Source organism: Nerophis ophidion, linkage group LG14 (genome assembly GCF_033978795.1).
Source record: "Nerophis ophidion isolate RoL-2023_Sa linkage group LG14, RoL_Noph_v1.0, whole genome shotgun sequence".
Lineage (NCBI taxonomy): Eukaryota > Metazoa > Chordata > Actinopteri > Syngnathiformes > Syngnathidae > Nerophis > Nerophis ophidion.
Window position 1 is genome coordinate 5,092,122 of NC_084624.1, and position 23,115 is coordinate 5,115,236.

Genomic DNA, 23,115 nt, shown 5'->3' on the forward strand with positions numbered 1-23,115 from the left:
CAAAATAAAGTTTTTTTTATTAAATATGCTTTTCATGATGGTATCCTTACATCACACTCAAATTTTTAAGCGCAGGCCTAAATTTACCGCATGCCTTTGGTAAGCGCCGGACTGAGAAGAGGTTTGAAGTTAATTAGCGCCCCGGCGGCAATTCAAGGAAATACGGTATTTCCCGAAAGTGTTGACCGCGAGCGTCTCTGAGGGAAGTCACGCAGCTGCAGCGGGACGGAAGCTCCGTATCTCCGGCAAGGACCGACTCAATACCACAATTTTCTCACCGAAAACTGCCGTTTGACATGTGGTCGGGAACCATGTTCACTTGACCGCTCTGATCCATAATAAAGCTTTACCTTCGGGAATTTTACACAAGGAAACACCGGCTGTGTTTGTGTGGCTAAAGGCTAAAAGCTTTCCACCAACAGCATTCTTCTTTGACGTCTCCATTATTAATTGAACAAATTGCAAAAGATTCAGCAACACAGATGTCCAGAATACTGTGTAATTATGCGATTAAAGCAGACTACTTATAGCAGGGGTGCCCATTACGTCGATCGCGAAATACCAGTCGACCGCGGGGGGTGTGTCAGTCGATCTCCAGCCAGGCTTTTAAAAAAAATAGACCTAAAAATGAGTGATCATCAATCTTCACCAAGACGTCACTTAAATGACATTCACGGTACCGGAGGGTCTTGTGAGATGACGCTGGCTGCTGCAAGATCATTATTATGAAAATATGACCGAGAGGAAGGCGAGAAACACTTTTTATTTCAACAGACTCTCGCGCCGTACCTTCCGTCAAAATTCTAAAGGCCGATTGCACATTTCCTATCGTCACAATAAAAGCCCTGCTTCATGCTGCCTGCGCTAAATAAATACAGAGTCTCGGAAAACTGGCGTGCACAAGCGATCCCTCAGAAAGCTGGCGTGCACATCACTTGTGCACGCCAGCTTTCCGAGACTCTTATTTTGTTAGCGCAGGCAGCATGAAGCAGGGCTTTTATTGCGAAGATAGGAAATGTGCAGTCGGCCTTTAGAGTTTTGACGGAAGGGACGGCGCGAAAGTCTGTTGAAATAAAAAGTGTTTCTTGCCTTCCTCTCTGTCATTTTTTCATAATAATGAACTGGCAGCAGCCAGCGTCATCTCACAAGACCCTCGGGTGCCGTGAATGTCAATCAAGCAAGCTACGGAATTTGCCCCCAATGTTTTTCTTGTAAAGTGTATGGAAGCTGGATGAATTAGATGCCAAAAACCAACCACTTTCATGTGGTATTGTACGGAAAGGACAACTTTTTTTCTCCTCCATTTGAAAATGTGGGCGTTATCATCATTACTGTCTGATTCCAATCAATGCAAGTCATCAGAATCAGGTAATACACCAACTTATATTCTTGTCTTTGTGAAAGAAAGACATCTATATGTGTTACACATGCTTGTATTATCATTAAACACATTTAACTTGTTTACAAAAATGTCTCTTTCATAAATAAATAAATATAAATGATATATATAAATGAGGTAGATCCCCTCGAGTTGGTCAATTGAAAAGTAGCTCGCCTGCAGAAAAAGTGTGGGCACCCCTGACTTATAGCTTGGATCGGGCTGGAAAATAATGTCCGCTGCAACCCGAGACGTCCAACTCACGCGTCATCATTCCGCGACGTTTTCAACAGGACACTTCGCGGGAAATTTAAAATTGCAATTTAGTAAACTAAAGCGGCCGTATTGGCATGTGTTGCAATGTTAATATTTCATCATTGATATATAAACTATCAGACTGCGTGGTCGCTAGTAGTGGCTTTCAGTAGGCCTTTTAAAGGTATATTTTGAAGATAATAATGCACTTTTACTGTGTAAACTAAGTGATGATTGTTATTTAGAGAATCCTAAGTGGAATCACAGTCTCACAATTTGCACTGTTTTGCAGGTAATAGTATTTTTTTCATGCCACTGGGATTGTTTGGTTGACCACATAGATGTTCTCACTTAATGTTATGATGCTAATGTGGGCTTGGCTAGACCGCAGCCTGGTTTATCAACCGCATGGTTTGAAGCAGACATTTTTTCTTCCTCACATCGATGCACTTTAAAATCTTCTTTTAATTAGTGAAGAAGAAAAAAATGAATCCTCTGCATTCTAGTTGTTGCCTTTGTTTTGAATTGAAAGGGGGATCCTCTTCCAGGTTATATCCAGTGTGTTGGCACTGGCGCATACATTGAAGAGTTCTGGCTTCCAATCACATAATCCAGGTGTGTTAGTCCGACTTTTTAAAAGCCAAACATGATCAGATTAAGGCGTTTTCATGGGTTGTTGAATGCTTATATTGAGCCACAATAGGGCTGGGCGATATGGCCTTTTTTTCAAATATCTCGATATTTTTAGGCCATGTCACGATATATATCTGGATATTTTGCCTTAGCCTTGAATCAACATTTGATGCATATAATCACAGCAGTATGATGATTGCTGACGTACTGCATAACAGTGTGGTACGCCAGCTGCACTGAAGCAGAAAAACAGGCGATTCAGAGGGTCATAAAGTCGGCACAAAATAATCATCGGCTCTTCCCTGCCCTCCCTGAAGGACTTACACAACTCCCGTTGCCTCAACAGAGCAAAAAACATTACCAAGGACAGCACATACCCTGCCTTCCGCCTGTTCGACTTGCTACCATCAGGCAGGCGCTACAGGTGCATCAGAGCCAGAACAAACAGGCTCAGAGACAGCTTCTTTCCCAAAGCTGTCAACGTGTTGAACTCTAACTTATAATAATAATAATTCACTCCTATACAATATAATGCCCCAATACCCTACTGTGCAATACTACCCTTCCAGTGCAATACGTCCGTCACTGATTGTTATTTATTACTTCGGTACTCCTGTCTTGCTCTGTATATTGTACAGTGTTTGTATTTTGTACATCTATAGTGTTTTGTATATTGTGCAGAATTGCTTATTATTTTTATTGGATAGTAGTCTGTTTATTTCAATTGTCAGTTTTTCCTTTATTATCTCTTATGTCATTTATTTCACTCCATATTTGTTCCCACTACTGCACCTTAAGTTGGAGTCTTTAATCTCGTTATATGCAAATATAATGACAATAAAGTTCATTCTATTCTATTCTATTCTATGTGTTTACGTTAAAACATTCTTCCTCATACTGCAGAGAGGGAAATCACAACTAAGTCAATTGACCAAAACTGTATTTATTAAACAATTATTTGTCAAGGCGTGGAATATGGGGTGTTTGTTTTCCAGAGATGCAAGAATAGAAGTGGACATGTCGTGAAGGTAGGGACATGATTTAATTTTACTATAAATCAATCAATGTTTACTTATATAGCCCTAAATCACTAGTGTCTCAAAGGGCTGCACAAACCACTACGACATCCTCGGTAGGCCCACATAAGGGCAAGGAAAAACTCACACCCAGTGGGACGTCGGTGACAATGATGACTATGAGAACCTTGGAGAGGAGGAAAGCAATGGATGTCGAGCGGGTCTAACATGATACTGTGAAAGTTCAATCCATAATGGATTCAACACCGTCGCGAGAGTCCAGTCCAAAGCGTATCCAACACAGCAGCGAGAGTCCCGTTCACAGCGGAGCCAGCAGGAAACCATCCCAAGCGGAGGCGGATCAGCAGCGCAGAGATGTCCCCAGCCGATACACAGGCGAGCAGTACATGGCCACCGGATCGGACCGGACCCCCTCCACAAGGGAAAGTGGGACATAGGAGAAAAAGAAAAGAAACGGCAGATCAACTGGTCTAAAAAGGGAGTCTATTTAAAGGCTAGAGTATACAAAGGAGTTTTAAGGTGAGACTTAAATGCTTCTACTGAGGTAGCATCTCGAACTGTTACCGGGAGGGCATTCCAGAGTACTGGAGCCCGAAATGAAAACGCTCTATAGCCCGCAGACTTTTTTTGGGCTTTGGGAATCACTAATAAGCCGGAGTCCTTTGAACGCAGATTTCTTGCCGGGACATATGGTACAATACAATCGGCAAGATAGGATGGAGCTAGACCGTGTAGTATTTTATACGTAAGTAGTAAAACCTTAAAGTCACATCTTAAGTGCACAGGAAGCCAGTGCAGGTGAGCCAGTATAGGTATATATGTATGTATATATGTATATAAAGGTATATACAGTATAGGTATATATGTATGTATATATGTATATAAAGGTATATACAGTATAGGTATATATGTATGTATATAAAGGTATATACAGTATAGGTATATATGTATGTATAGGTATATACAGTATAGGTATATATGTATGTATATATGTATATAAAGGTATATACAGTACAGGCGTAATATGATCAAACTTTCTTGTTCTTGTCAAAAGTCTAGCAGCCGCATTTTGTACCAACTGTAATCTTTTAATGCTAGACATGGGGAGACCTGAAAATAATACGTTACAGTAATCGAGGCGAGATGTAACAAACGCATGGATAATGATCTCAGCGTCTTTAGTGGACAGCGAATTTTAGCGATATTACAGAGATGAAAGAAGTCCGTTTTAGTAACGCTTTTAATGTGTGACTCAAAGGAGAGAGTTGGGTGGAAGATAACACCCAGATTCTTTACCGTGTCGCCTTGTTTAATTGTTTGGTTGTCAAATGTTAGAGTTGTATTATTAAATGGAGGTCGGTGTCTAGCAGGACCGATAATCAGCATTTCCGTTTTTTTGGCGTTGAGTTGCAAAAAGTTAGCGGACATCCATTGTTTAATTTCATTAAGACACGCCTCCAGCTGACTACAGTCCGGCGTGTTGGTCAGCTTTAGGGGCATGTAGAGTTGGGTGTCATCAGCATAACAGTGAAAGCTAACACCGTATTTGCGTATGATGTCACCCACCGGACACGGGGTGCAAACTAAAGGCGCGCACGAGGCGGAAAACAAACTTGGCTTTGAAAACAAACTATACACATGAAAACGAAAACACTCTGACATGAAAATAGACAAAACTCACTTGGCATAGAACCATGGTAGCAGAAGTCCAACAGCGTTAATGTTGTCACAACGACCAACAGAAAAAGACAGGCTTTAAATAATCAGTGACAGGTGTGTGAGTCCAAACGTGGAACAGGTGAAACGAAGGGGTAACCAAGGCAAACAGGGAAGTGCGAAAACGGGAAGCAATGGAGTCTTAAACAAAACAGAACATAACTATGCGGGTTCTTCCGAGGATGTCGTAGTCGTAGTCCTTTGAGACATTTGTGATTTAGGGCTATATAAATAAATATTGATTGATTGATTGATTGAACTAAACAAAGCATGATCACAAGACATGACATTAGTAAGCAGTGGCACAAACATTCATGTAAATTCCAAAGAAAGTGCAGCTTGCTGCGGGGTCGTTCTCCCAGGAAGGCAGACGGACTACTCGGGACATGGCATTAAGGTGAAAACATGACTTAATTTAAACTAAAAAAAGATACAAACAAAAATCGCTCACAGCGGAGGCACAACCAACGCATAAACAGTCTATGAACATAAATCAAACAAAACTTACTTGGCAAGGCATGAAACAAGTTAGCACAGAGCAAGAAAAGATCACATTGACGCCAGGGTGACTGACTGGCAAAGACAAGCTTAAATACTGCCTCTGATTAGTTCTCGGGAAGCAGGTGAGCAGGCATTTTGTCCACCAGAGACAGGTGGACAAAATGAGCAACCAAAGAAAGCGACGATTTCCCCATTAATTTGAGCGAGGATGAAAGATTCGTGGATGAGGAAAGTGACAGTGAAGGACTGTAAAAATAAATAAATAAATAAATAAAAAAGACGAGGGCAGTGGGAGCGATTCAGTTATTAGACAAATTTACTAGGATAATTCTGGAAAATCCCTTATCTGCTTATTGTGTTACTAGTGTTTTAGTGAGATTATATGGTCGTACCTGAAAGTCGGAGGGGTGTGGCCACGGGTGTGGTGACCGCCAGTGTCTTCGAGAGAAGCCACGTTTCTCGACGAGACAGCCTTTGCAAAAATGACTAATGATCTATTGCTAACGATGGATTCTGATGCGTCATCTATGTTGCTGCTCCTCGATCTTAGCGCTGCTTTCGATACCGTCGATCATAATACTTTATTAGAGCGTATCAAAACACGAAATGGTATGTCAGACTTAGCCCTGTCTTGGTTTAACTCTTATCTTACTGACAGGGTGCAGTGCGTCTCCCATAATAGTATGACCTCGGACTATGTTAGGTAACATGTGGAGTTCCTCAGGGTTCGGTCCATGGCCCTGCACTCTTCAGCATCTACATGCTGCCGCTAGGTGACATCATACGCAAATACGGTGTTAGCTTTCACTGTTATGCTGATGACACCCAACTCTACATGCCCCTAAAGCTGACCAACACGCCGGACTGTAGTCAGCTGGAGGCGTGTCTTAATGAAATTAAACAATGGATGTCCGCTAACTTTTTGCAACTCAACGCCAAAAAACGGAAATGCTGATTATCGGTCCTGCTAGACACCGACCTCTATTTAATAATACAACTTTAACATTTGACAACCAAACAATTAAACAAGGCGACACGGTAAAGAATCTGGGTATTATCTCCGACCCCACTCTCTCCTTTGAGACACACATTAAAAGCGTTACTAAAACGGCCTTCTTTCATCTCCGTAATATCGCTAAAATCCACTACATTTTGTCCACTAGCGACGTTGAGATCATTATCCATGCGTTTGTTACGTCTCGTGTCGATTACTGTAACGTATTATTTTCGGGTCTCCCCATGTCTAGCATTAAAATATTACAGTTGGTACAAAATGCGGCTGCTAGACTTTTGACAAGAACAAGAAAGTTTGATCATATTACGCCTGTACTGTATATACCTTTATATACATATATACATACATATATACCTATACTGTATATACCTTTATATACATATATACATACATATATACCTATACTGTATATACCTTTATATACATATATACATACATATATACCTATACTGTATATACCTTTATATACATATATACATACATATATACCTATACTGTATATACCTTTATATACATATATACATACATATATACCTATACTGGCTCACCTGCACTGGCTTCCTGAGCACTTAAGATGTGACTTTAAGGTTTTACTACTTACGTATAAAATACTACACGGTCTAGCTCCATCCTATCTTGCCGATTGTATTGTAGCATATGTCCCGGCAAGAAATCTGCCTTCGAAGGACTCCGGCTTATTAGTGATTCCCAAAGCCCCAAAAAAGTCTGCGGGCTATAGAGCATTTTCCGTTCGGGCTCCAGTACTCTGGAATGCCCTCCCGGTAACAGTTCGAGATGCTACCTCAGTAGAAGCATTTAAGTCTCACCTTAAAACTCATCTGTATACTCTAGCCTTTAAATAGACCTCCTTTTTAGACCAGTTTATCTGCTGTTTCTTTTCTGCTCTGCCCCCCTCTCCCTCGTGGAGAGGCCAGGGGCACAGATTCGGTGACCACAGATTTTGCGCTAGCTGTCCAAAGTCGGGACCCAGGGTGGACCACTCATCTGTGCATCAGTTGGGGACATCTCTGTGCTACTGACCTGTCTCCACTCAAGATGATCTCCTGCTGGCCCCACTATGGACTGGACTCTCACACTATTATGTTAGATCCACTATGGACTGGACTCTGACTACTATGTTAAATCCACTATGGACTGGACTCTCACTAGTATGTTAGATCCACTGTGGACTGAACTTTCACACTATTATGCTAGATCCAATATGGACTGGACTATCACACTATTATGTTACATCCACTTTGGACTGGACTCTCCCACTATTATGTTAGATCCACTATGGACTGGACTCTCACACTATTATGTTAGATCCACTATGGACTGGACTCACACATTTATGTTAGATCCACTGTGGACTGGACTCTCACTATTATGTTAGATCCACTATGGACTGGACTCTCACTATTGTGTTAGATCCACTATGGACTGGACTCTCACTATTATGTTAGATCCACTATGGACTGGACTCTCACACTATTATGTTAGATCCACTATGGACTGGACTCACACATTTATGTTAGATCCACTGTGGACTGGACTCTCACTATTATGTTAGATCCACTATGGACTGGACTCTCACTATTGTGTTAGATCCACTATGGACTGGACTCTCACTATTATGTTAGATCCACTATGGACTGGACTCTCACACTATTATGTTAGATCCACTATGGACTGGACTCTCACTATTATGTTAGATCCACTATGGACTGGACTCTCACACTATTATGTTAGATCCACTATGGACTGGACTCTCACTATTATGTTAGATCCACTATGGACTGGACTCTCACACTATTATTAAAAAAATATTTAACCCAAATAGCTGAAATGACATCATGTCCCACGGCACACTGGCTCAGTATCTCAAAAACACACATTAAAAGATATGTGTGGATAATTAGGATAAGGCTGATTAATGAGACTTTGCCTGCTGATTATTTTCAGCTTTCCAACGAGCCTTTGTTGAAATGCAACAATACATAAACATAATGATAACTAGAGCTACAAAATAATGCAGAAAAATGAAGGGGAAGAAAGTGGAGCAACCTATATTAACCTTGTAGATTGTTATAGTAGTTTTTGCATTATATCGATATACTCATATATCGGGGGTTTGTTGAGAAATGCTCATCAAACACTTATTTGGAACATCCCACAGGTGTGCAGGCTAATTGGGAACAGGTGGGTGCCATGATTGGGTATAAAAACAGCTTCCCCAAAAAATGCTCAGTCTTTCACAAGAAAGGATGGGGCGAGGTACACCCCTTTGTCCACAACTGCGTGAGCAAATAGTCAAACAGTTTAAGAACAACCTTTCTCAAAGTGCAATTGCAAGAAATTTAGGGATTTCAACATCTACGCTCCATAATATCATCAAAAGGTTCAGAGAATCTGGAGAAATCACTACACGTAAGCGGCATGGCCGGAAACCAACATTGAATGACCGTGACCTTCGATCCCTCAGTGTATCAAAAACCGACATCAATCTCTCAAGGATATCACCACACAGTGATTTCCTTTAGAACACTTCAGAAAACCACTGTCACTAAACATAGTTCGTCGCTACATCTGTAAGTGCATGTTAAAGCTCTACTGTGCAAAGCAAAAGCCATTTATCAACAACATCCAGAAATCACCACATAGTGATTTCCTTCAGAACACTTCAGAAAACCACTGTCACTAAACATAGTTCGTCGCTACATCTGTAAGTGCATGTTAAAGCTCTACTATGCAAAGCGAAAGCCATTTATCAACAACATCCAGAAATCACCACTTAGTTATTTCCTTCAGAACACTTCAGAAAACCACTGTCACTAAACATAGTTCGTCGCTACATCTGTAAGTGCATGTTAAAGCTGTACTATGCAAAGCGAAAGCCATTTATCAACAACATCCAGAAATCACCACATAGTGATTTCCTTCAGAAAACCACTGTCACTAAACATAGTTTGTCGCTACATCTGTAAGTGCATGTTAAAGCTCTACTATGCAAAGCGAAAGCCATTTATCAACATCCAGAAATCACCACATAGTGATTTCCTTCAGAACACTTCAAAAAACCACTGTCACTAAACACAGTTCGTCACTACATCTGTAAGTGCATGTTAAAGCTCTACTATGCAAAGCGAAAGCCATTTATCAACAACATCCAGAAATCACCACATAGTGATTTCCTTCAGAACACTTCAGAAAACCACTGTCACTAAACATAGTTTGTCGCTACATCTGTAAGTGCATGTTAAAGCTCTACTGTGCAAAGCGAAAGCCATTTATCAACAACATCCAGAAATCAACACATAGTGATTTCCTTCAGAACACTTCAGAAAACCACTGTCACTAAACGTAGTTCGTCGCTACATCTGTAAGTGCATGTTAAAGCTGTACTATGCAAAGCGAAAGCCATTTATCAACAACATCCAGAAATCAACACATAGTGATTTCCTTCAGAACACTTCAGAAAACCACTGTCACTAAACATAGTTCGTCGCTACATCTGTAAGTGCATGTTAAAGCTGTACTATGCAAAGCGAAAGCCATTTATCAACAACATCCAGAAATCACCACATAGTGATTTCCTTCAGAACACTTCAGAAAACCACTGTCACTAAACATAGTTTGTCGCTACATCTGTAAGTGCATGTTAAAGCTCTACTATGCAAAGCGAAAGCCATTTATCAACAACATCCAGAAATCACCACATAGTGATTTCCTTCAGAACACTTCAGAAAACCACTGTCACTAAGCACAGTTTGTCGCTACATCTGTAAGTGCATGTTAAAGCTCTACTATGCAAAGCGAAAGCCATTTATCAACAACATCCAGAAACGGTGCCGGCTTCTCTGGGCCCGAGATCATCTAAGATGGACTGGTGCAAAGTGGAAGTGAACCATCTTGACTGTTATTGACGCAAATTTCACCGCCCGCCAAGACCCCAGAGGGCACAAGCGGTAGAAAAATGGATGGATGGAATGCTAAAAACAATATAAAACGATCCTTTTGTGATTTTTGTTGTTGTACAGAAGTGGTACTGTAGAGGTGACCGCATTCACAACCTCTCCAGCCAGTCAACATGTATTAAAGTGACGCGTGTGGGCTGTGCGTGGATGGGAGGGTGGGGGGCATGAGTGTGGGTGTGGATCGTTGTCGCGTCTCGGAAGCTGGCTTCCCTAAAAAGCGCCACAATTGCCGAAAACGAAAAAGAAAAGGAGGAATGGCTTCACATTTTCATATTGGCCTTCAGTCCGAACTGCGTGGGCGCGCGTTTTAGCGCAAGTGACGCGCCGTGGCAGCTCATCTGTTTCTTTTTTTTTTTGCGCGCGCGTGTGTGCGCGCGCACCTGACAATGTCCAGAAACGTCACGTCCAAACATGACAAAACACACGCAGCGCTTGACGAAAACCACGCATGCACATAAAAAAATCACACACACACAATAAAAAAAAAAAAAAGGCGCGAGGAGCCATAAATAAAAAAAAAAGTTCACTGCTTCCCGGCAGATGTGTGACATATTCCTGTGCTCATCTCATCACTATAATGTCCATTTGGCTGCAAAATGATGCGTTTGGCGTCCAGCCGCTCCACGCACTCCACGCACACGGTGTTCTGTTATGGACCTATTTTTTTTTTTGGTGTCTAATGATTGCACTGAGGTAAAAAAACAAAAAAAAAAACATGCTTACCTTGACGGGAAATGGCATCCTTCCCAGGCGTGTGCATGGCGACGTGGGTGCCAGAGCTGCAGAAGAAGAAGAAGATGACAAAAGTGCTCCTGAGCTCCACCATGGATGGACCCGACCTAGCAAGGCAAGGCAAGGCAGGGGCGGGCCAGCTGCAGATCCCCCTTGTTGTGCAAGGAGAGAGAGAGAGAGAGAGAGAGAGAGAGAGAGAGAGAGAGAGAGAGAGAGAGAAAGGAGGACATTTGTCATGTTTTTGTTGCAAAAGAATATAAATGATAAATGGGTTGTACTTGTATAGTGCTTTTCTACCTTCAAGATACTCAAAGCGCTTTGACACTACTTCCACATTTACCCATTCACACACACATTCACACACTGATGGAGGGAGCTGCCATGCAAGGCGCTAACCAGCACCCATCAGGAGCAAGGGTGAAGTGTCTTGCTCAGGACACAACGGACGTGACGAGGTTGGTACTAGGTGGGGATTGAACCAGGGACCCCTCGGGTTGCGGATGGCCACTCTTCCACTGCGCCACGCCGTCCCCACTATCTATCGTGCAAATAATAATCAACTTCGAATTTCATGGCTGCAACACGTGCCAAAGTAGTTGGGAAAGGGCATGTTCACCACTGTGTTACATCACTTTTTCTTTGAACAACACTCAATAGAGAGAGAGAGGAGGACATTTGTCATGTTTTTGTTGCAAAAGAATATCATCACTATCATACAAACCCCGTTTCCATATGAGTTGGGAATTTGTGTTTGATGTAAATATAAACAGAATACAATTATTTGCAAATCCTTTTCAACCCATATTCAGTTGAATATGCTACAAAGACAAGATATTTGATGTTTAAACACATAAACTTTGTTTTTTTTTTGCAAATAATAATCAACTTCGAATTTCATGGCTGCAACAATTGCCAAAGTAGTTGGGAAAGGGCATGTTCACCACTGTGTTACATCACCTTTTCTTTTAACAACACTCAATAAACGTTTGGGAACTGAGGAAAGTAATTGTTGAAGCTTTGAAAGTGGAATTCTTTCCCATTCTTGTTTTATGTAGAGCTTCAGTCCTTCAACAGTCCGGGGTCTCCGCTGTCGTATTTTAATGCGCCACACATTTTCCATGTGAGACAGGTCTGGACTGCAGGCGGGTCAGGAAAGTATCCGCACTCTTTTTTTTTTTAACGAAGCCATGCTGTTGTAACACGTGCTGAATGTGGCTTGGCATTGTCTTGCTGAAATAAGCAGGGGCGTCCATAAAAAAAGATGGCAGCATATGTTGTTCCAAAACCTGTATGTACCTTTCAGCATTAATGTGTCACGATCCGCGTATTGTTTTGCCGTTTATATGTCTTTGTTCATGTTTAGTTCTGGACTCTGTGTTTGAGCATTTCCCCGTTTGTTTAGTCACCATGGCAACGTAATGTGCTCCTCCTCACGGGCTCCTGTCACACACCTGTTTTTGATTATTATTTGTGTATTCAAGCCCACCTGATTCCTCAGTTCGTCCTCGGCCCCCTGTTTGCTTTATGCAAGACTACACGTATGTATTCTCTGCTTATCCCTGCTTTTGTTGTGCTAAGTTCCGTCTTAGCTTCGCGTGCGTTCGGCACGTCACCTTTTGGACTCTCTGTACCCTGCTAAGTTTAGCTTTAGCTTCCCGTGCGTAGGCACGCGCTTTATTTTCCATTTTGTACCATTGTTCTTTTGTTTTATTATATTAAAATCTAATTCTTACCTGCACTCCTGCCTGACTGGTCGTGTGCATCCACGAAGCGGCAACTCCGCGCAACAAGTGCGCCGCGTACACGTGACATAATGGTGCCTTCACAGATGTGTAAGTTACCCATGCCTTGGGCACTAATGCACCCCCGTACCATCACACATGCTGGCTTTTCAACTTTGCGTCGATAACAGTCTGGATGGTTCGCTTCCCCTTTGGTCCGGATGACACAATGTCGAATATTTCCAAAAACAATTTGAAATGTGGACTCGTCAGACCACAGAACACTTTTCCACTTTGCATCAGTCCATCTTAGATGATCTCGGGCCCAGAGAAGCCGGCTGCGTTTCTGGATGTTGTTGATCAATGGCTTTTGCTTTGCATAGTAGAGCTTTAACATGCACTTACAGATGTAGCGACCAACTGTATTTAGTGACAGTGGTTTTCTGAAGTGTTCCTGAGCCCATGTGGTGATATCCTTTAGAGATTGATGTCGGTTTTTGATACTGTGCCATCTGAGGGATCGAAGGTCAGGGTCATTCAATGTTGGTTTCCGGCCATGCTGCTTACGTGGAGTGATTTCTCCAGATTCTCTGAACCTTTTGATGATATTATGGAGCGTAGATGTTGGAATCCCTAAATTTCTTGCAATTGCACTTTGAGAAAGGTTGTTCTTAAACTGTTTGACTATTTGCTCACACAGTTGTGGACAAAGGGGTGTACCTCGCCCCATCCTTTCTTGTGAAAGACTGAGCATTTTTTTTGGGAAGCTGTTTTTATACCCAATCATGGCACCCACCTGTTCCCAATTAGCCTGCACACCTGTGGGATGTTCCAAATAAGTGTTTGATGAGCATTCCTCAACTTTATCAGTATTTTTTGCCACCTTTCCCAACTTCTTTGTCACGTGTTGCTGGCATCAAATGCTAAAGTTAATGATTGTTTGAACATCAAATATGTTGTCTTTGTAGCATATTCAACTGAATATGGGTTGAAAAGGATTTGCAAATCATTGTATTCTGTTTATATTTACATCTAACACCATTTCCCAACTCATATGGAAACAGAGTTTGTATGTACAGGCAGAATTTTTTTCGCCCAATGTTATGTCCCAGGAGCATGTGTTCTCTCTCTATGGTCCAAGCGTTTGGGGGAGAGGAGTAATAAATCGTGCAAGACTCTGACATGGTAGAAATTGCAGTTTTAGGGCTTCAATGCACACACAATGTGTAAAATGCTCCTCTGCTATATAGGATCCCTTGTAGTTTGTATGCTGCACCATGGTTTGCTTAATACTACAGAACCTATATGGATATTGCAAAGATATTCCTAACATATGCTTCTGCTAATGGATTAGGGCAGGGGTGCCCATTACGTCGATCGCGAGCTACCAGTCGACCGCGGGGGGTGTGTCAGTCCATCTCCAGCCAGGCTTTTAAAAAAAAATAGACCTAAAAATGAGTGATCATCAATCTTCACCAAGACGTCACTTAAATGACATTCACGGTACCGGAGGGTCTTGTGAGATGACGCTGGCTGCTGCAAGATCATTATTATGAAAATATGACCGAGAGGAAGGCGAGAAACACTTTTTATTTCAACAGACTCTCGCGCCGTACCTTCCGTCAAAACTCTAAAGGCCGACTGCACATTTCCTATCTCCACAATAAAAGCCCTGCTTCATGCTGCCTGCGCTAACTAAATACAGAGTCTCGGAAAACTGGCGTGCACAAGCGATCCCGCAGAAAGCTGGCGTGCACATCACTTGTGCACGCCAGCTTTCCCAGACTCTTATTTTGTTAGCGCAGGCAGCATGAAGCAGGGCTTTTATTGTGAAGATAGGAAATGTGCAGTCGGCCTTTAGAGTTTTGACGGAAGGGACGGCGCGAAAGTCTGTTGAAATAAAAAGTGTTTCTCGCCTTCCTCTCTGTCATTTTTTCATAATAATGAACTGGCAGCAGCCAGCGTCATCTCACAAGACCCTCGGGTGCCGTGAATGTCAATCAAGCAAGCTACGGAATTTGCCGCCAATGTTTTTCTTGTAAAGTGTATGGAAGCTGGATGAATTAGATGCCAAAAACCAACCACTTTCATGTGGTATTGTACAGAAAGGACAACTTTTTTTTCTCCTCCATTTGAAAATGTGGGCGTTATCATCATTACTGTCTGATTCCAATCAATGCAAGTCATCAGAATCAGGTAATACACCAACTTATATTCTTGTCTTCGTGAAATAAAGACATCTATATGGGTTACACATGCTTGTATTATCATTAAACACATTTAACTTGTTTACAAAAATGTGTCTTTCATAAATAAATAAATATAAATGATATATATAAATGAGGTAGATCCCCTCGAGTTGATCAATTGAAAAGTAGCTCGCCTGCAGAAAAAGTGTGGGCACCCCTGGATTAGGGACTTGAGTTCGGAGCAAATGCGCAGCAGCAACACACCAGGACACACTGCAGCAATGTCACAAATTTGCTTTTCAGCACATCGGAACCTTTAGGGTGAAAGGATGTCTGCAGCATCGGGAGGTGAGGCTGGTGACAGAGGTCAGACGGTGAAGGAGCATTAAAATGACGTAAAGGGACGTCCAGCTACCTTTATTGTCAGCACGTTGCAGCAGATAAAGACAGATGGGGCTTTGACTGACAGCTCCAAGCACCTATGCGTCAAAGAAGGTCGGAATCAATTTTCATCACGATGCAATTTGGTTCTACACCGAAGCAGCCGGCAGTTTATAAAATGTGCACATAATGTGGGGTTAAAATAGTTTGTAGGTAACTGGCATTTGAACAAAGCCATTTGAAAGCAATTTGAAATTCATGCTTGGGAATGAACTGCTGTGCTAGGTCCACAGGCTATGTCTTATACCATATTTCCTTGAATTGCCACCAAGTATATAGTATGCGCCTGACTAGAATTACTGCTGGGTCACACTCGTTTCGCAAAATAATTAGCACATGCTTAGCATTAACGCCGGCTCAAACTCGTTTCGCAAAATATTATTTTTATTAGCGCATGTCGAGAATTTCCGCCGGGTCAAACTCGTCACGTCACGAGTGACACTTCACCTGTCACCATTTTCAAAATGCAGGAGGCTGATTTTAATCATTTGAAATCGCATAAAGGGAAGAAGATTAAGAGCTATTCAGTAGGATTTAAGGTCCAAGCTATTGAATATGCTAAAAAGAACAGTAAGCAGCTATGTTTTATTAACATACCATAGCTGAGTGTGTCAAATATGAGTCTTTAAATGACTCCCGCCTCCTGGTGGTAGAGGGCGCTAGTGATCCTTCTTGCGACTACTCGGCTGCAGAAGAAGTGACAACAAGCAGCGATCGTTTATTTTTTCCTCTCGCTTGCACTTTTAACATGGAGGATTACATCCATCCATCCATTTACATATCTAAAATAAAACCGTTTTCTAAACTGGACTTTCAATGGAAGCAGGAGGTAATAAAGGAAGATCTCCATCGAGACAGAGATACTTTTAAAACTGAAGAAAGATAAGGAAGACTTCTATAAACAAGTTATCGATGATTTGATCAGAAGGAGCTGCGCATGGACTTCATTTATAAGTAAAGTAAGACCATAATAACGTTATTTTTATTAAATGTACTTTTCATGATGGTATCCTTACATCACACTCAAATTTATAAGCGCAGGCCTAAATTTACCGCATGCCTTTGGTAAACGCCGGAGTGAGAAGAGGTTTTAAATTAATTAGCGTCCCGGCGGCAATTCAAGGAAATACGGTATGTCTGATATTATCGGCCGATAAATGCTTTAAAATGTAATATCGGAAATTATCAGTATTGGTTTCGTAAAGTAAAATTTATGACGACTTTTTAAAACACAGCTGTACGGAGTGGTACACGGACGTAGGGAAAAGTAGAGAGCAGTTGCGTCTCCCAGTCATACTTGCCAACCCTCTCCATTTTCCTGGGAGACTCCCCAATTTCAATGCCCCTCCCAAAAATCTCCCGGGGCAACTAATTTCCCGATTTTCACCCAGACAACAATATTGGGGGCGTGCCTTTAGGGCACTGCCTTTACATGCCGGACCAATCACATAATATCTATGGCTTTTCACACACATACAAGTGAATGCAAGGCATACTTGGTCAATAGCCATACAGGTCACACCGAGGGTGGCCGTATAAACAACTTTAACACTGTTAAAAATATGCGCCACACTGTGAACCCACACCAAACAAGAATGACAAACAGATTTCGGGAGAACATCCGCACCGTAACACAACATAAACACAACATAATAAATACCCAGAACCCCTTGTAGCACTAACTCTTCCGGGAAGCTACAATATAAACCCCCATTCCTTTGTGTTTTGGGCATGGTGTCACGTTCGAGAGTTGTGTTACCAGGATGCAGAAGGACAGTGCGAGTAAGAGCCATCCTTTAATCCCTAAACAAGGCAAAATTCAAAACAGAGATGGTGTCGCTGGGAAAGGCATGGCGTTATAAGTCAAGACTTAAACATAAATAGTAGCAGTAAATGACAACGTAACAGACCCCGGTGGTTGCAGGTTCAAACACCGAACTATCTATTAAACAAGACAAGAAGCAAGGAATAAAGCAGAGACAGGATTCAATTTAGCTCATGAGGAGAGCGCGTCGACCTGCACCCTCGTACAGTGTCACCCATACTTGCCAACAATCCCGATTTTCCCGGGAGACTCCCGAATTTCAGTGCCCCCTCCCGAAAATCCCGAACTTTTCCCGATTTCCACCCAGACAACAATATTGGAGGCGTGCCTTAACAAAAGGTACTGCCTTTACACGCCGGCCCAATCACATAATATCTATGGCTTTTCACACACACACACACACACACACACACACACACACACACGTGAATGCAATGCATACTTGGTCAACAGCCATACAGGTCACACCGAGGATGGCCGTATAAACAACTTAAACACTGTTACAAATATGCGCCACATCGTGAACCCACACCAAACAAGAATGACAAACTCATTTCGGGAGAACATACGCACCATAACAAAACAGAATAAATACCCATAACCCCTTGTAGCACTAACTCTTCCGGGATGCTACAATATACACCCCCCACCCCGCTTTATGATTGACATTTCTACCAAATTTCATGTTACTGAATGAAACTGAAACGATTATTACTGCGGACTTTCCCAACTTGTAGTAATGACTTTGCTTGGCCAGACTTGATGATTAATGAGCAAGACATCCCCGGGTAATTACGCTCACCTGAGCCGAGTGATTAATTTGGCCTTCAGTGAGACTTCATAGGCACTGGAGATGAAAAAAGGAAAAAGTTAAAAGAGGTTTATATTTTATGGACCAAATAGTTTTATAAGAAATATATGTTAAAGAGGTCCACCCCTTTGTCCACAACTGCGTGAGCAAATAGTCAAACAGTTTAAGAACAACCTTTCTCAAAGTGCAATTGCAAGAAATTTAGGGATTTCAACATTTACGCTCCATAATATCATCAAAAGGTTCAGAGAATCTGGAGAAATCACTCCACGTAAGCGGCATGGCCGGAAACCGACACTGAATGACCGTGACTTTCGACCCCTCGGACGGCACTGTATCAAAAACCGACATCAATCTCTAAAGGATATCACCACATGGGCTCAGGAACACTTCAGAAAACCACTGTCACTAAATACAGTTGGTCGCTACATCTGTAAGTGCAAGTTAAAGCTCTACTATGCAAAGCGAAAGCCATTTATCAACAACATCCAGAAACGCCGCCGGCTTCTCTGGGCCCGAGATCATCTAAGATGGACTGATGCAAAGTGGAAACGTGTTCTTTGGTCTGACGAGTCCACATTTCAAATTGTTTTTGGAAATATTCGACATTGTGTCATCCGGACCAAAGGGGAAGCGAAACATCCAGACTGTTATCAACGCAAAGTTGAAAAGCCAGCATCTGTGATGGTATGGGGGTGCATTAGTGCCCAAGGCATGGGTAACTTACACATCTGTGAAGGCACCATTAATGCTGAAAGGTACATACAGGTTTTGGAACAACATCTAAGCGCCGTCTTTTTCATGGACGCCCCTGCTTATTTCAGCAAGACAATGCCAAGCCACATTCAGCACGTGTTACAACAGCGTGGCTTTGTAAAAATTTTTTGAAAAAGTGCGGGTACTTTCCTGGCCCGCCTGCAGCCCAGATCTGTCTCCCATAGAAAATGTGTGGCGCATTATGAAGAGTAAAATAGGACAGCGGAGACCCCGGACTGTTGAACGACTGAAGCTCTACATAAAACAAGAATGGGAAAGAATTCACTTTCAAAGCCTCAACAAATAGTTTTCTCAGTTCCCAAACGTTTATTGAGTGTTGTTAAAAGAAAAGGTGATGTAACACAGTGGTGAACATGCCCTTTCCCAACTACTTTGGCACGTGTTGCAGCCATGAAATTCTAAGTTAATGATTATTTGCAAAAACATAAAGTTTATGAGTTTGAACATCAAATATCTTGTCTTTGTAGCATATTCAACTGAATATGGGTTGAAAAGGATTTGCAAATCATTGTATTCTGTTTATATTTACATCTAACACAATTTCCCAACTTATATGGAAACAGGGTTTGTACAATCTTTGGAATGTCAACAAAAATTGACACCAAAACCATAAATATGTTCCCCCTGTGAAGCCTCACCATAATACTTTTTTTTTTATTAGTGAGCCTCGCATTAATTTAATTCATTGTGTTGTGACCTTCATGGATGCAGCGTGTGTTAACTGTCTAACAAATATATGGGAAAACTCCTCATAAATCACAAGCTAAAGTCCAATCCGGTAATGAGGTGTTTACACTGTGTAGGTGGACTGATGTGGGCCACGGGCACGTATGCATCTCGACAGCGTGCAGAGCACTGGGAACGGATAGGTGGCGGTTTAGTGGTAGCAGTTTATGCCTCCAAGAGCCCAAGTGCAAACGTGCCAATGCGTCACGAGCCAAACTGTCAGGTAGGATTTGTGACGAACCCCAAGATGCAGAGATGGTGGCAGGCATTGAGCAAGAAAACATCATTTAATGTCCAAAAATATAAAAATGGAAGGCAAAACACAAACCAGAAAAACAGGAGAAACGTTGCAGGAACAAGAATCGAACCAAGGAACAGCTCACAAGCGACGAGGAACCAAGGAGAACTGGAAACAGACAGCACTCCACGGCATAAAATAACGACAAGTCATATAGACAATAATCCAGCCCTGACTGGAGGACAAAGCAGGTTTGAATCGGAGCGGGCTGATTGACACCAGGTGTGGCCATAATCGTGTTTCATCAAACACATATCAACGCTGTTGCCCTCGGGTAAACTGGGTAACACAAGGCATATTGACGGAGTTTAAACCATTGTTACTATAACAATCTACAAGATTAATACAGGTTGCCTCTCTTCCCTTTCATCTTTCGGTATTCCTTCTTCTTTTCTTTTTTTTAATTATCTTACTAGCTATCATTATGTATAAGTATCGTTGCATTTGAACAACATTATTGTTGATAATAGAGGTAAACTATTGGTTTTGTTCATGATCAATAGCGCTTTTTCTATTGGTATTTGTATCGCTCCAGTTTTAGTGTAAAAATGCTCATTGTCATTACTATATTATTTATTTCACTAACTGCTTATTTGCTATCACTTTTACGATCATATTTGTACATATTGTATGTGCTGGTGTTGTTCTATTGTTGTTGTTGTTATTGTCTCTTTGTCTAATCCCCCTCTTATCCCCACAATTTCCCCCTCTGTCTTCCTTTTTTTCTCATTCTATCCCCTCCTGCTCCGGCCCGGCTGCACCAAATGATAATATAAATACATTTAATAAAGTCACATTCAAATAAGGCAACAAGAGAAGTATCCTACACTTCTCTTTTGTAAAGTAAATCTGAACAGCCGATCTACATCAACTATATGATTTGCCTGAGAAGCTGCACAGGACAAAAAATAAAATAAAAATAGGAGCGGGCTGATTGACACCAGGTGTGGCCAGGTGCCAATCAGCCACAGCTGAGGAGAAACAGCACTCAGGAGAAAAAAAGCAGGAAATGACCAAAATAAAAGCGCTGACAGGAAACAAAGACATACAGAGAGGAAAAACTAAAACAAAACCACACTGTCAGGGACAAGCCTGACACAAACACAGCATGAGTGGGGAGTTTAGCCCCCTACCGCCATTTTATATAAGGTAGTAAAGGTCGTCACGTCATGAGTTAGCCTTGCGATTAATTATTGTGTGAACTTGAAAGAGATCCGTATGAAGATGATCCACTCATTGGTGGGCCAAACAAAACAACACAGCCGCGAGAGTTCAGTTCAAAGCGGATCCAAGACAGCAGCGAGAGTCCCGTCCACAGGAAACCATCTCAAGCGGAGGCGGGTCAGCAGCGTAGAGATGTCCCCGACCGATACACAGGCGAGCGGTCCATCCTGGGTCTTGACTCTGGACAGCCAGTACTTCATCCATGGTCATCGGACCGGACCCCCTCTACAAGGGAGAGGGGGACATAGGAGAAAAAGAAAAGAAGCGGCAGATCAACTGGTCTAAAAAGGTCTATTTAAAGGCTAGAGTATACAGATGAGTTTTAAGGTGAGACTTAAATGCTTCTACTGAGGTAGCATCTCGAACTGTTACCGGGAGGGCATTCCAGAGTACTGGAGCCCCAATAGAAAATGCTCTGTAGCCCGCAGACTTTTTTTGGGCTTTGGGAATCACTAATAAGCCGGAGTCTTTTGAACGCAGATTTCTTGCCGGGACATATGGTACAATACAATCGGCAAGATAGGATGGAGCTAGACCGTGTAGCATTTTATACGTAAGTAGTAAAACCTTAAAGTCACATCTTAAGTGCACAGGAAGCCAGTGCAGGTGAGCCAGTATAGGTATATATGTATGTATATAAAAAGGTATATACAGTATAGGTATATATGTATATAAAGGTATATACAGTATAGTTATATATGTATGTATATAAAGGTATATACAGTATAGGTATATATGTATGTATATATGTGTATAAAGGTATATACAGTATAGGTATATATGTATGTATATAAAAGGTATATACAGTATAGGTATATATGTATGTATATATGTATATAAAGGTATATACAGTACAGGCGTAATATGATCAAACTTTCTTGTTCTTGTTAAAGTCTAGCAGCCGCATTTTGTACCAACTGTAATCTTTTAATGCTAGACATGGGGAGACCCGAAAATAATACGTTACAGTAATCGAGACGAGACGTAACAAACGCATGGATAATGATCTCGGCGTCTTTAGTGGACAAAATGGAACGAATTTCAGCGATATTACGGAGGTGAAAGAAGGCCGTTTTAGTAACGCTTTTAATGTGTGACTCAAAGGAGAGAGTTGGGTCGAAGATAATACCCAGATTTTTTACCGAGTCGCCTTGTTTTGTTATTTGGTTGTCAAATGTTAAAGTTGTATTATTAAATAGAGGTCGGTGTCTAGCAGGACCGATAATCAGCATTTCCGTTTTTTTGGCGTTAAGTTGCAAAAAATTAACGGACATCCATTGTTTAATTTCATTAAGACACGCCTCCAACTGACTACAATCCGGCGTGTTGGTCAGCTTTAGGGGCATGAGATGTTTCCCATTTTATGATACAAATGCTCACTTTTGATTGATTTGATCGTTCTACCCAGATGCAGACGGAAATCAGGTAAGAAAATGATTTAGTGTCCATAAATCATTTAAAAATACACAAGTACGGCGTGACAATAGCACGGGGAGCTAATGGAATAGCTAACAAGAAAACAAATGGCCAAGCTTAGCTTAGGAATCCAAAGGTAAATCAAGGTAACTTAGTAACTCACAAATAAGAAAGCCAGACATTTTGTGGCGAAAAACAGGAATAAGTAGCTCTCTGGTTAGTGCCCAAGAGCAGGTGAGTGTCCCGAACATTAATCACAGGCAGGTGAAACTAATTTGTACCCAAGGCAACTACAACAAAACGCCAGGGGTGCTCAAAACAGGAACTGAGAGAGTCAAAAACCAAACAAACATGATCCGGGAAACGGATCATGAAAAATATGCATCACACTTTATTTTAGTAATTTATCTATTTTTAAGTTCATCTGGTGACCAAATACAGCA

At 41.7% G+C, this 23,115-nt stretch overlaps 1 protein-coding gene across 3 annotated transcripts in view; it reads right to left on the minus strand.

Moving 5' to 3' along the window:
• Positions 1-23,115, minus strand: part of LOC133568019 (transmembrane protein 200A-like) — a 49,402-nt gene that overhangs the window by 10,129 nt on the left and 16,158 nt on the right. For 2 of the 3 annotated variants that reach the window (XM_061919710.1, XM_061919709.1), the window contains one exon: positions 11,236-11,396. The gene's annotated coding sequence lies outside the window, so the exon portion shown is untranslated. Of the gene's footprint in view, positions 1-11,235; positions 11,397-18,222; positions 18,244-23,115 lie in introns of those variants that run through there. The other variant, XM_061919711.1, reaches the window with a different exon arrangement.